This window comes from Malania oleifera, chromosome 8 (assembly GCF_029873635.1).
Source record: "Malania oleifera isolate guangnan ecotype guangnan chromosome 8, ASM2987363v1, whole genome shotgun sequence".
Classification (NCBI taxonomy): Eukaryota; Viridiplantae; Streptophyta; class Magnoliopsida; order Santalales; family Ximeniaceae; genus Malania; species Malania oleifera.
Genome location: NC_080424.1, coordinates 4,234,688 through 4,247,408, shown reverse-complemented (window position 1 = coordinate 4,247,408; position 12,721 = coordinate 4,234,688).

Sequence of the window (12,721 nt, the reverse complement as noted above, 5' to 3'; positions counted from 1 at the left end):
TTGTGGTTCCAGTATTATATATACAATTTATAACAAAATATAGAAACTTGTACAATTCTAATATTTTCACAAATTCAGATAATCACCTCGGGTATAAACCGATACACATCCTCTCAGTTTACCCTTCTTCATATATACAGCTCGGTGTATAACCGGCCCCTATTTTCCACCTTTTCAATATAACAAGTTGGAACTCCGTTCCCATAATCCATATCAATAATATCAAATGTTCACAAGTTCATTTTCGTCCATACGTCACACCAATTTAAACAAAAATCTGTTATATAGTACATAATATAATAAACACCATTTAAATAGAAATAAGGGATTCAGATATGGCCTACATACATAATAATACCAATAAAGAAGTTTTGAAACATTTGAAGACCATACGCCAAAATCCATATTTTTACAACCGGCATTTCTACTTAGTAGAATTTAGTAAATAAATAGTTAAATCATACATATAAGCATAACCTAACTTTTTAGTGGTTTTGTTTTCCAAAAATGTTGTCGTAATCAAATTCCCCTTACCTTAAACTTGAAATGAAATTACGTACGAAAGTGATCCAAACCGACAACCCGGGATCCTCAAAATCTAAAAACCACAGAACATAATCTTACTATAATTTGGACTACTATCCAAATATTCAATTGAAATCGAAATCAGATCCTTACCTCGTTTTTTTGGAAAAACCCAAAAATCCTCAAAACAAAAATCATATCTGCTAAAGTTGTAGAACTTCCTCCTCTGATCCACGCAGGAACCTCCGTTTTTAGAAACAAACATCGAACAACGAAGAATCTTAGAGAGAGAGAGAGAGGAATTTTGCTGGTTTAGAGAGAGAGAGAGCTTTGGGAGAAACTTAGCTTCTAAGCAACCAAAATAGATATTTATAGGGCCTTTGACAGAGTCAAACTCGTCGCCGAGCCCAATTCCAGATATTTATCTTACCCGCTTGGTATTTGCTCATTGATAAGGCTCTGAATTTCGTCGATGAGGCTCTGAAGGACTTCGTTGACGAACCCAACTTATTATGGGTTTGGGTCTCTACATACTATTTTGTTATGCTTAGTTGTTTTTGAACATTCTAGGTTGTATAATGTTTTTGAAAATTTTAGTATGACTGGTCGACAATTAGTACTCTAGTATGTATGGTTGCATAAATATGTTTTGCTTCCGCTGGTTGTATGTTTATGTTAATGATGGGATGGTATGTCTTTGGACCCCACTGGGTCAATGGATGTTGATATTGTGGTATCAGAGTATTATAGAATTATTTATGGAATATTAGCACTTCGGGCCCCACTGGGTTCGGGGCGCTACAGTTATAATAATCTTATATATGTATATAGGTGCTGAATCTTCTTAAGAAAGATTTCATCTTCAATCCTAATTCCCCACCCCCACCATCTCTCTCTCATCTTTCTCTCTCCTCAATATCTCTTTCTCTCTCTTCAAATTTTCTTCATTCTTTGTCCAAATAAAAAAACGAACACCACTATGGGTTCCTAGCGATAGTCCTAAACAAGTTAACCGGAGTGGAATCGTCATTTGGGGATCCTAGGCACCACTTCAAGGCTAAGGTAAGGGGAATAAATTATGTCAGTTGTTTTCAAAGATTAACCGTTTAAATTGAAGAATATAATTATATGGATATTATGTTGATTTTAATATGAGTATATGAGATTAATTAAAGTATGAATTAAAGTTTGAATTATTGTTTAAAATGTGTGGCATGAGATTAGTTTAGTTTATTGTATAAATTAAACTTGTTAGGATTTTCACGGTATGGTGATAAACTGGTTTTCGGGAAATGTCCCCCCCTTCTCACCGTCTCTCTCTCTCTCTCTCTCTCTCTCTCTCTCTCTCTCTCTCTCTCTCTCTCTCTCTCTCTCTCTCTCTCACTCTCTTAATTTTTCTTGCATTTCTTGACCGAATTGAAAAACAAACATCATTCTCGGGTCCTAGCTCCGCTCTCAAAGGATTTAACTAGAGAGATTTCATCATCTACATGCCATAGGCACCACTCTAGGGTTAGGGTAAGTGATTAGATTATGTCAAGTTTTATTTTAAAATATGTATGAATTAAATTGATTACGTTAATTTAATTATATCCTTATGCCTGAGTTAATTATTAGACAAATTGTGTGGCATGAGTTTATTTTATATTATTACATAATTGAGCAAATTTGAGATTTTTGCAGTGTTATGCTTATTATGTGATTTATTGAAAATATTTATGCGATTTGACTATAAATTTGATGTTGGGGAAATGTTCAAATTATTATACGATTTAATTGCATAAATTGTATTATATGTTTTTAGAACCCTGATGGTCGTAGTTACAGATGAAAATTAGTGCAGTCACATTGTTGTGGAAGTGTTGGTGGTGGATAGTTAGTTTGACCTGAGTATGAGAATGAGTATAAGGATGTGACAGACAAACTGATTTTACAAACATAAACTTTTGATTTAGTCTGGTTAGTTAGTGGCTAACAAGTTAAATGCAGTCTTCGGAGCGTACAATCCGGTCATGGGGGTTAAACATGACATGACAAAAAATGAGTTCTTTATATATATTTGTGTATTTATATGATTATGATCACATGATAGGCTTAAATTATGATTTGAAGGAAAATGCGTATATCGGTTTATATGTGGTCCACTGTTGTACAAATGCGAGTTTAAGAGTTAAATTATTATATTAAATATTTACAAATGCGATTTTTATTAAAATATAATTATTGAATGTATTTTTATACTACAGCTCCTTTTAACCATATATTGATAATAATCTAGTCCTTACTTACTGAGAGGTATCTCACCCCAATTTTTATCAAACATTTCAGATATCTTGAAGAGCATTACCGAAATCAGAATAGTGTAACGGAAGCATGGGTGGGATAGAAGAGTTATTTAGAATAATCTTAAATTAGTTGTATTTTTAATGTTTTAGAATTTTACGAATGATAATATTTGATATTGGAGATGTTGTTGTAATAAAAGGTTTTGGTACTTTGGTAAATATATTTGAGATCTTTCGCTGTGCAAATATTCAGGTCGTCACAGATGATGTGCATAATATGGAACAAAAAGATGCAACAAATCTTAATATTGAAGAAGATGATATAATGATTCATGGTGAATGTGAATAAAGTATCCATTCTCATCATGTTGAAAAAGGATGATGGAAATTGGCGTAAGGATGAAAAAGGTTTAGTGTCTTCTAATGACCCAATACTAAAACAGTTTGAGAATATGTTTGATGTTTTTTGGTCCTTCATTCATTACATAGTACCACATTTCGCTATTGTGGTTAGAACAATGGCGCATGAAATTAAATGACTAACATAAGTAATAAGGTTGTAGAAAATTTGTTTAAATTAGATGGTTTAATTAGAATAGAAATCATTTAGGTAGCTGACATATTTGTTTTTGAACCAAGTAGAGTTTCAACATTTTTCTCTCTTCCTAGTCATCTTAAGCGACAATATAAATTATTAGATTGATAAATCATAGTATTTACAAAGCTAGTGCTAGTCATTAGGACTATATGTGGATTATATGAACTTGGGTAATTTATGATGGACTAATTATTTTAAATATTTTTAGTATTTTTAGAGAGTTATGATTTAAAACTATCATTGTACTTTCATCTATGTGGGTGTCTTATGTTTGGATTTATAAAGTTGATAATGTTGTTTATGGTATTTTATTTTTTTATTTTATTGTGGCTTAACTACTATGTTTATGAAATTATTAAATTTCATTATTTAAGTAAAGAAATTTTTGTTTTAAATTATTTTTCTATTTCATATTTATAAAGATTGATCCTAATTGTTACATATGTATGGCAATTGCAATTCTTAAATAGACAAATAACTCTAAATACGAATTTGTTCAATTGATAGTTGAAGAGGAGCACAACTGTGACAACCCAAATCAAAATGGAATTTAAATAATAAAGAGGAAGCGAAATGAAAACAGTAACAGAAGGAGGAAGTCGACTTCGTTGACAAGGGTTTAAGAAAATTCGTCAACGAAGACTGAATTTCGTCGACGAAGAAATACCGAGAGAGGTTTTGAGCCGATTGAATTTCGTCGACGAGGACTGAATTTTGTCAACGAAATTATTAAAGGATTCGTCGACGAATGACGTGGCTCGTCGACGAATCTAGTTCTATAAATAGAGAAAAATTCGGATTTTACTTCACAATTGTCATCTTTCATTTTCTCTCTCTCTCTCTCTCTCTCTCTCTCTCTCTCTCTCTCATTGATTTTGAGCTAGATTTGTGCCGGATCGACAATCTGAAGTCACAACGATGCTTCTAGGGAAGTTCTCTCCAAATCTGCCGGAGCGGATCGTTAGTGAAAACAAGTTGGAAATCATCCCTAAGTTGAGGTAAGGCTTTTTAAGCCAAATTTGACCTTACGGTAGTTATAGGAAATGATGTACACATAAAAATACTGAAGTTTAGTACTGTGAGTTTTCATTTTCAGGGTCTTGATCAGGAAATCCTACGGGTGTTAAGTTAGGATATTTTAGGGGCTTTCTCAGTAGCCAGGTAAAGGAATAAACTAAAGCAATTACTTTTCCCGCAAATTATTATTATTTATGAGTAACTTGATTTCCTGAAAGTATTTACAATATTTGAATATTATAGAATAAATGTACGTTTGAGAAAAATACTGCTAATGTGATGAAACGTATATATATATGTATGAGATGTCAGAAATTATGATTTTTAGAATGTAACGTATGGTTTTATACAGCAAATGTGTGGCATGAATATTATTTTCCATGGAAGAATATCATGATACGACGATGATACGAATGAAATACGTTTTGTGAAATTATGAAAGAGTACAGTATATTATGATGATTTTGAAATGCATGGTAAATGATTTAATTTCAGAACGATTTGTATGATATGTTTGGCGCGAGGTAATTATGATATGTTCGGCACGAGGCCGTAATTATGATATGTTCGACACGAGGCCGTAATTATGAAATGTTCGGCACAAGGCTGTAATTATGAAAGATGCTATATAATCATGTACTATATGTTATCAGAACTCGAATGTTAGTTTAGTTCAGTTCAAGAGCTCGGTACCGTAGCTATATAAATTAGATATGTAACAACCAGAATAAAAATGGAATTTAAATAATAAAGAGGAAAGGAAACTACCAGAGGATTCGTCAACGAATACAGGGGATTCATCGACGAGGGTTTAAGAGAATTCGTCGACGAAGACTGAATTTTGTTGACGAAGAAATACTGAGAGAGTTTTGAGCCAACTGAATTTCGTTGACAAGGACTGAATTTTGTTGACGAAATTATTGAAGGATTTGTCGACGAATGACGTGACTCGTCGACAAATCCAGTTCTATATATATATATATATATATATATATATATATATATATCAAAAATCTGATTTTTTTAACTTCTTTATTAAGCTAACTCTCTCCTCTCTCTCTCTCTCTCTCTCTCTCTCTCTCTCTCTCTCTCTCTCCCCTTCGGCCCTCTCTCTCTCTCTCATCAATTTTGGGCCAGATTTACGCCAGATCAACAATCTGAAGTCACCATGACATTCTTGGGGAAGTTCTCTCCAAATCTGCCGGAGCGGATCGTTGGTGAAAGCAAGTTGGAAATCATCCCTAAGTTGAGGTAAGACTTTTTAAGTCAAATTTGGTCTTATGGTAGTTATAAGAAATGATGTACACGTAGAAATACTGAAGTTTAATACTGAGAATTTAAAGTTTCAGGGTATTGATCAGGAAATCCTACAGGGGTTAGATCAAGATATTTTAGGAGACTTTCTCAGTAACCAGGTAAGGGAATAAACTAAAGCAGTTACTTTCACTCAAATTACTGTTATTTATGAGCAAACTGATTTCCTAAAAATATGTATGATATTTGAATATTATGGAATTAATTCATGTTTGGGAAAAATATTGTTATTATGTTGAAACGTGTATATATGTATGAGATGCCAGAAACCACGATTTTCAGAATACAATGTATAGTTTATACAACAAATGTGCGGCTTGAATATTATTTTACGTGGAGAAAAATTATGATATGATAATGATGTAAATGCAGTATGAATTGAGAAATTATGAAAGTATACAATACAATATAATTCTGATAAATGCATGATAAAATGATTATTTTCAGAATGATGTGTATGATATGTTCGGCACAAGGCCGTAATTATGATATGTTCGACACAAGGCCGTGATTTATGAAATGTTCGGGGCAAGGCCGTAATTTATGAAATGTTTGGTGCAAGGCCGTAATTTATGAGATATTTGGTGCAAGGCCATATTTATGCAATTATGAAAGATGTTATATGATTATGTATTATATGTTATCAGAACCCGAATATTAGTTTAGTTCAGTTCAGGAGCTCGGTACCGTAGCTATATAGATTAGATATCTATGTTCAGATTAGTGCTAACCACCCCACGAAGGGGTGGAAGATGGATAGTCGGTGTGACTTTTAGTGTAGAGTTGTAGACGTCCACCTGACAGTCCGGACCAGGGTGTGGCGGGCCCATCGTACTTATAGACATATTTGACTTGGCAGTGGTCGGCCAGCCATTGTCGGGTCCTGCCTTCGGGCTGCACAACCCGTCATGGGGGGTAATACATGACATTAGCTAGCTATTCATCCTGAGTATGTTTTCAGTATTATCAGTTATAACAGATGTTTTATGTACGTTATGACTTATTAGAAAATATGAAAGCATGTGATTATTCAGTATGATATGATGAATGTTTACAAAAATATGAAATGTACTGTATATGTATAATTGCCTTAAATGTTCATGTTGCCACACAACTGTATTTAGTTTATTTTCCCTTACTGAAAAGTGTCTCACCCCCAAACTTAATATATTTTTTAGGAAACCCTGAGTGATCGGCGGGTCGTGACCACCATTGAGTTTACTAAGTTACCCCGTTAGGAGGGTAAGCAATGTACTAGGATCAGAATTATTTTGGTTATGGGATCCTAGATGTATTTTGAAATATTTTGGAAGAATGTAAATAAATACAGTATTTTGGGAATGTAGATAACTCTGGTATTATGTCTTATGGTTAGATGTTTGAGATTTTACGTTTACTACTGCTTAGGTTTTCGCTGTGATTGACAGGTGTCTTCGTTACCCATAGGCTCGGGTCGACTTTTCCATTTATTATGTTACATTTTATATTAAGAAATTGAGGTCGTTACACGGCTGACTCAAAATGAACTGTGTCTCACCAGCTAACTGACAATTTCTCGAACTAAATTCTAGGAGACAGAATGGTGTCAGCCGTCTATCCAGCCGATTGACCCTATGATTTTTAAATGACCCAGTCGCCTGTCCAGCCGATTGACTCCACGGGTTTTGTTTTTTAAAACTCCAACGGGCAAATTTCAAAAATTGGTTTTTCAAAATATGAATGTTGTAAAAACTTTGGAGACACTCAAAGTGACTTGGGGAATAAGGAAACTAATCCTAGAATGCCAATAAATACCTATTTGAACCTAAGAATTATATAACAAAAAATTATACAACACACTTGTATAAAATCTCTCAATCTCCTTCAAAGTCTTGAATTGTTCAAACTCTTGCTGGAAAGAGAACGTCTGAATTGGTGTTGAAATATCTACCAAAGGTTCTCATATTGAATTTTTTCAAAGCACAAAGGAAACCTTGGTTAATTCTACTATTGTGCTCCAATTCTATTTCTTAGTGGTATTTAAGTTATTGAAGTACCTAGAGCTGAAATTGTACTAATCTACTATGTTTTGAGAGTGCTTTGTATGTAGTATTTTCTTCATATTTTTGTGTAGTTCTTGGACGATTTGAGGTGTTCAGATTGTTGGCTAAGCAAGGGGGTATTGCTTAGAGAGGCGGGCTTTAGCCTAGTTAAGGAGTGACCGAGTGAGGGTATATCACTTGGAGAGGTGGGCTCTAGCCTATTTGAAGGAGTGACCGAGTGAGGGGATATCGCTTGGAGAAGGTAGGCTTTAGCCTTAACAAAGGAGTGTGTAAAGGTTTGTTCCACCCTTTAACGGAACAGGTTTAGTGAATCCTTTGGTGGTTTTGCCAAAGGCGAGGATCTAGGCTGTATTGAAGCCGAACCTCGTAAAAATCCCGATCTCACTCTCTCTTTCCCTTACTCTTTATTTTTAGTACATATACAATTGCGTGGATGGTTTAATTGATAAACATACAAACTACGTAATTTGGAAGCTAAATAAACTTAAGGTTCAATTTTGATTTGGGATTGCGGAAACTGAAAGGGAGTACGTTGGTTCAACCTTACTTTGCGGAAACCATACGGGAAGTACGTTACTTGGTTAAACACCCAAAGATATATTTACCAAGAGTTTATTTGAATTTGAAATATTTGGAAAGAGTGATTGGATTTTATATTGAACATCATATTGAAGAAGCAATTCATTAATTAAGGGTTTGATTCAAATTCACTACAGGGCTGCAAACCAAACAAAAACTGAAAGTTAAATTGTTTAAAGTTTGATATTGATTGGAGTGTGTTTATATTCCAAAAGTACTGAATCTTGAATGCTTTCATCAATCTAAATAGTGATGCAGTTATCTTAATCTTAACTTGGTTGTTTTGCTTTCCAATTGTGTTTGATTGGTTTGGATAGTTTGGTTGAAGATTGGATGTTTAATTGGTTGTGTTGTTAATTGTATAAAAGAAACCAAGTTATTGTGTGTTTGACAAATTAAACAAACAAGTCAAAGAATTGGTTAAACAATAAAAGAAGTTAAGTATTCTTAAAAGGAATTAAAAGAAAGTTTTTAAAATCCCAATTCACCTCTCTCTTGGGAAGCTATCCTAATTTCAACATGTTTTAAATTTAAATACTCACATGTGGTCACACACTGATTGTAATACTTTCTTCCTTATTGAGAGGTGTCTCACCCCATTATACAACCTTTGTTTTCAGGTTTATCAAGACGTCGGTCTTAGTAGCTAAAGGGACCAGGGAGATTGTTTTTGGGTTTAGCTTACGTAAGCATTTGAATCTTGTATTAAACTTAGATGAAGTTCCGTTTTTTAGGGTTGTAATAACAGGATTTATTATATGTCTGAATTTATGTAATTGTGGATGTATTAGTAAGCTCTGGCATAAGTCTAGTAGAAATCCCAATGAATGTTTATGTTTTTTCGCGACATTTACATTGAAATGTTGCATGGTTTACACCCATATGTCCCTATTTAGGGTGGGCTGTCTATGTATCTTGAACAGGTACAAGTATTTTGTATGAGTGAGTGACATCTGGGTTTGTATAAAGGGTTGGGTCGTTGCACCGAGCGCGGTTGACAGTACCCACACACTATCTGAGATGTGTGGTTGCACTCTATTTTGTAAATAACAATGGTACCTTACTCTATAAACTGTATCTGTCTGTAATATTTTCTTAGGGATCTGATACTGTATATATATACTACTATAATTGTCTTACTGTTTTCATCATGTTTCCAAAATAACCATAACACTATAATTCTGTATTAGAAATACTGTATAACTGAATAATATAACTGTAGCATCTGGATGTTATAATTGTGTATCTGACTGTATAATCTGTCTGTACAATCTGTTTGTATAATCTGAGTGTTATGGTATTAGGAAACATGACATTCTACTGTAAATACTGTAATATACTGATATGAATAAAATCTGTAATACTTGTCTAATAAATATTTGTGTATATCTGTCTATATCTGTATTTACTATATAACATGATATACTAGAAAAAGCTATATAATTTCTATATCAAGTACATATCTACTCAAGCCACACAAACATTAAAATTCACATAAACTAGATAGTAAACTGATATAAATATATATAAATCTTTAATAACATTGTTAAAACTCCTAACATAACATATTTCCCTTACTTGGTTTCTGCAAAAGCCCCCTACTGTGACTGGTCCTACATCCACGGGGTTCTCCACTCAACACCGTGAAAATAACATCTTCCAAAATAAAATATCATTATTTTTCCATGTACAACATTTTATATAATTATGAAAAAAGACAAATATTGAATAAAATGTCTTACCCTAAAATTGGGATGGAATTCAAATCACTCCCACCAACGATCCACTCCGGTAGACTTCCAGAGAACTTTCCCAGGAGCGTCGTGGTAGCCTCATATCGTCAATTCGGTGAGAAATGGAGCCGAGATCAAAGAGAGAAGGGGAGAGGGGCGTTTGGAGAGAAAGGGGAATTTCCTGCGCAGGTTTCTCATTAAAATCCGGGTTTTAGCTATTTATAGCCCCAGATTCGTCGACGAGACACGTCATCTCTTCGATGAGTCCCTGAAGAAGTTCGTCGACGAACTTGAACCCCTTGTCGATGATTTTTAGACTACTAAAACCCCCCTCTCGGTATCTTCTCGGTGACGAGATGTGTCCCCATCGACAAGATCCTCATGTACCCTCATTGACAAATCCCCTGTGTTCATCAACGAGGTCCTGATTAATTTATGGGGTTATTACACTTATTTTTCATACATATTTTATTTGTGCAAATATTATATAGATAAGCACCCTTTCTCTATTGAGCATAACTCATATTATAAGAGAGTGCATGTATTTGAGTTTTAATGTGTACATCCATGCTTGTATTTAGAAGCATTATATTATGTAAAAAAAATATTTTTATTGTATGGGTTGGGTCCAACCCGAAATTTAACTTGGAAGTCTCAGCCCTGTAAGTAAGACCGGTTCGGTTCAACCCGATAAATTGAACTGAGAAGTTTCAGCTCCGTAAGTGAGACAAGTTGGGCTCAGCCTTGTATTTGAGTTAGGGTTCACCTCGCCCCGTAAGGAGAGGTTGTAAGAGCTTCTGCTCTACCCATTTAAGTGAGCAGGTTTAGTGGAATCTTTAGGGGGTATGCCCAAAGTATGGATGTAGACTGGTTTGGCCGAACCTCGATAACAAATATCGTGTGTGTCTCTCTCCCTATCTCATTTAAGTTTTTGCACTTAAATTTCTATATGTGTATGCTTGTTCATTTACTGTTAAAATTATTTGCATGCACACACTTAAATTAAATGAGATATACTGCACACGTTTATGCCTGCACTGATGGTTTAATTATTTTACATACACGTTTGTATTATGAATGAGATATGATTTGTGGTGAATCGACGAAATATTTAAATTAGCCAAAAAGTTTTTAAAACCCAATTCACCCCACCCTTAGGAATACATCAAAGTCAACAAATGCATTTCCTCTAGATATTGCGTTACAAGCAGCCTCCCGTTGGATATTGAAATAATGTGCAAAACGATAAAATGTTAGTTGCACAAGGGCCGTTATTAGGAGGCTACAAGTACCTTTCAGGATGGCGTTAAAACATTCCACAAGATTAGTGGTTATGTTCTCATACCTTCTTCCACCGTCGTGGCACTGAGTCCATATATAAGGAGAATTTGATCGAAAAATGACTTTACTAGTTCTCCACCCTCATCGAATATCCTCTCCATCTACTTGTCAAATTTTCTTACTTGATGCTCCCTTCCCGCTCGTTCAGTCATACGCTTAAGATTGACACTCCGTACTTTCGTATTAAAGTTGCTAATCACATGTCGAAGGTAGAATCGGTGGTGGGCATGTGGTGGTTGCCAATCAGGATTGCGTTGCACTGCAGCAAGAACTCTAGGGGCACCCCCGGCTACCTATCTCGGGCGACACCCATTTAAGGAATAGTTTTGACATATAACTGTCCAGTTAAATATGTCGGACCTATATAGTGTGCATCCAACACAGTGCGCAGACCGTAATCATCAGTTACGAGAATAGCCTCATAGAACATTGTACCGTTGAACCCTCGCATAGGGTATCTTGCGGTCACCCACAATGCATATTGATCTGGATCAATATGCAAATATTTGTATATTTTTGAATATAGTTTATTTAATTTACACCTATAGCCAATTCAAATTGGTCGAACCAGATAAGTACTATAACTAACACCTTCTACTCCGATGATAATTTCCCCACTATATACCACAACACCATCACTGAAATACTGCTTGAGCTTCCTACCATTTAAATCGACCCTTAAGAAATAGAAAAGACCTACCAAAAAACAAAATTGTATATGTAAGCGCATGACATAACAACTCTTTTCATTCATGGTAGGCTAATCAACTATTATCATGATTGCATTAATTATGCAGTAATCCTTTAAAATAAAGTCTAGCATGTAGTATCCGTTAATCATTTGACACATGGTTTATACACTTTGAATTGGGTGGGAAAAAATTTATAAAAAATTCGGTAGTATACTGTCTATAAACAGAATCTTTTCCCATCTTGTATATCACAAACCATGCACCAGATATCTTATGAGTTTCTACTGCATGCAATTCACAAGTCACTGAAATAGCCATGTAGGTGGCATTTAGTTCAATCAGCATGCATTTTGTTCAATCAACATGCATTCCTAATCAACTACTAGCATGCATTTCACAATATTACATCAATCATGCAGTTGACGTTCCAGATTAATCATGCCCACACAGTATATTCAACTGTATATTTGTTATTAATTTTTGTTAATGATATTTTTTAATGTTTTAAAATGCTCAATCGAAGCTCGCCTCAACACAAGGCATGCTTAAAACGCATTGATGCTCAATCTAAAATACCATATTCGAAAAAGGGTAA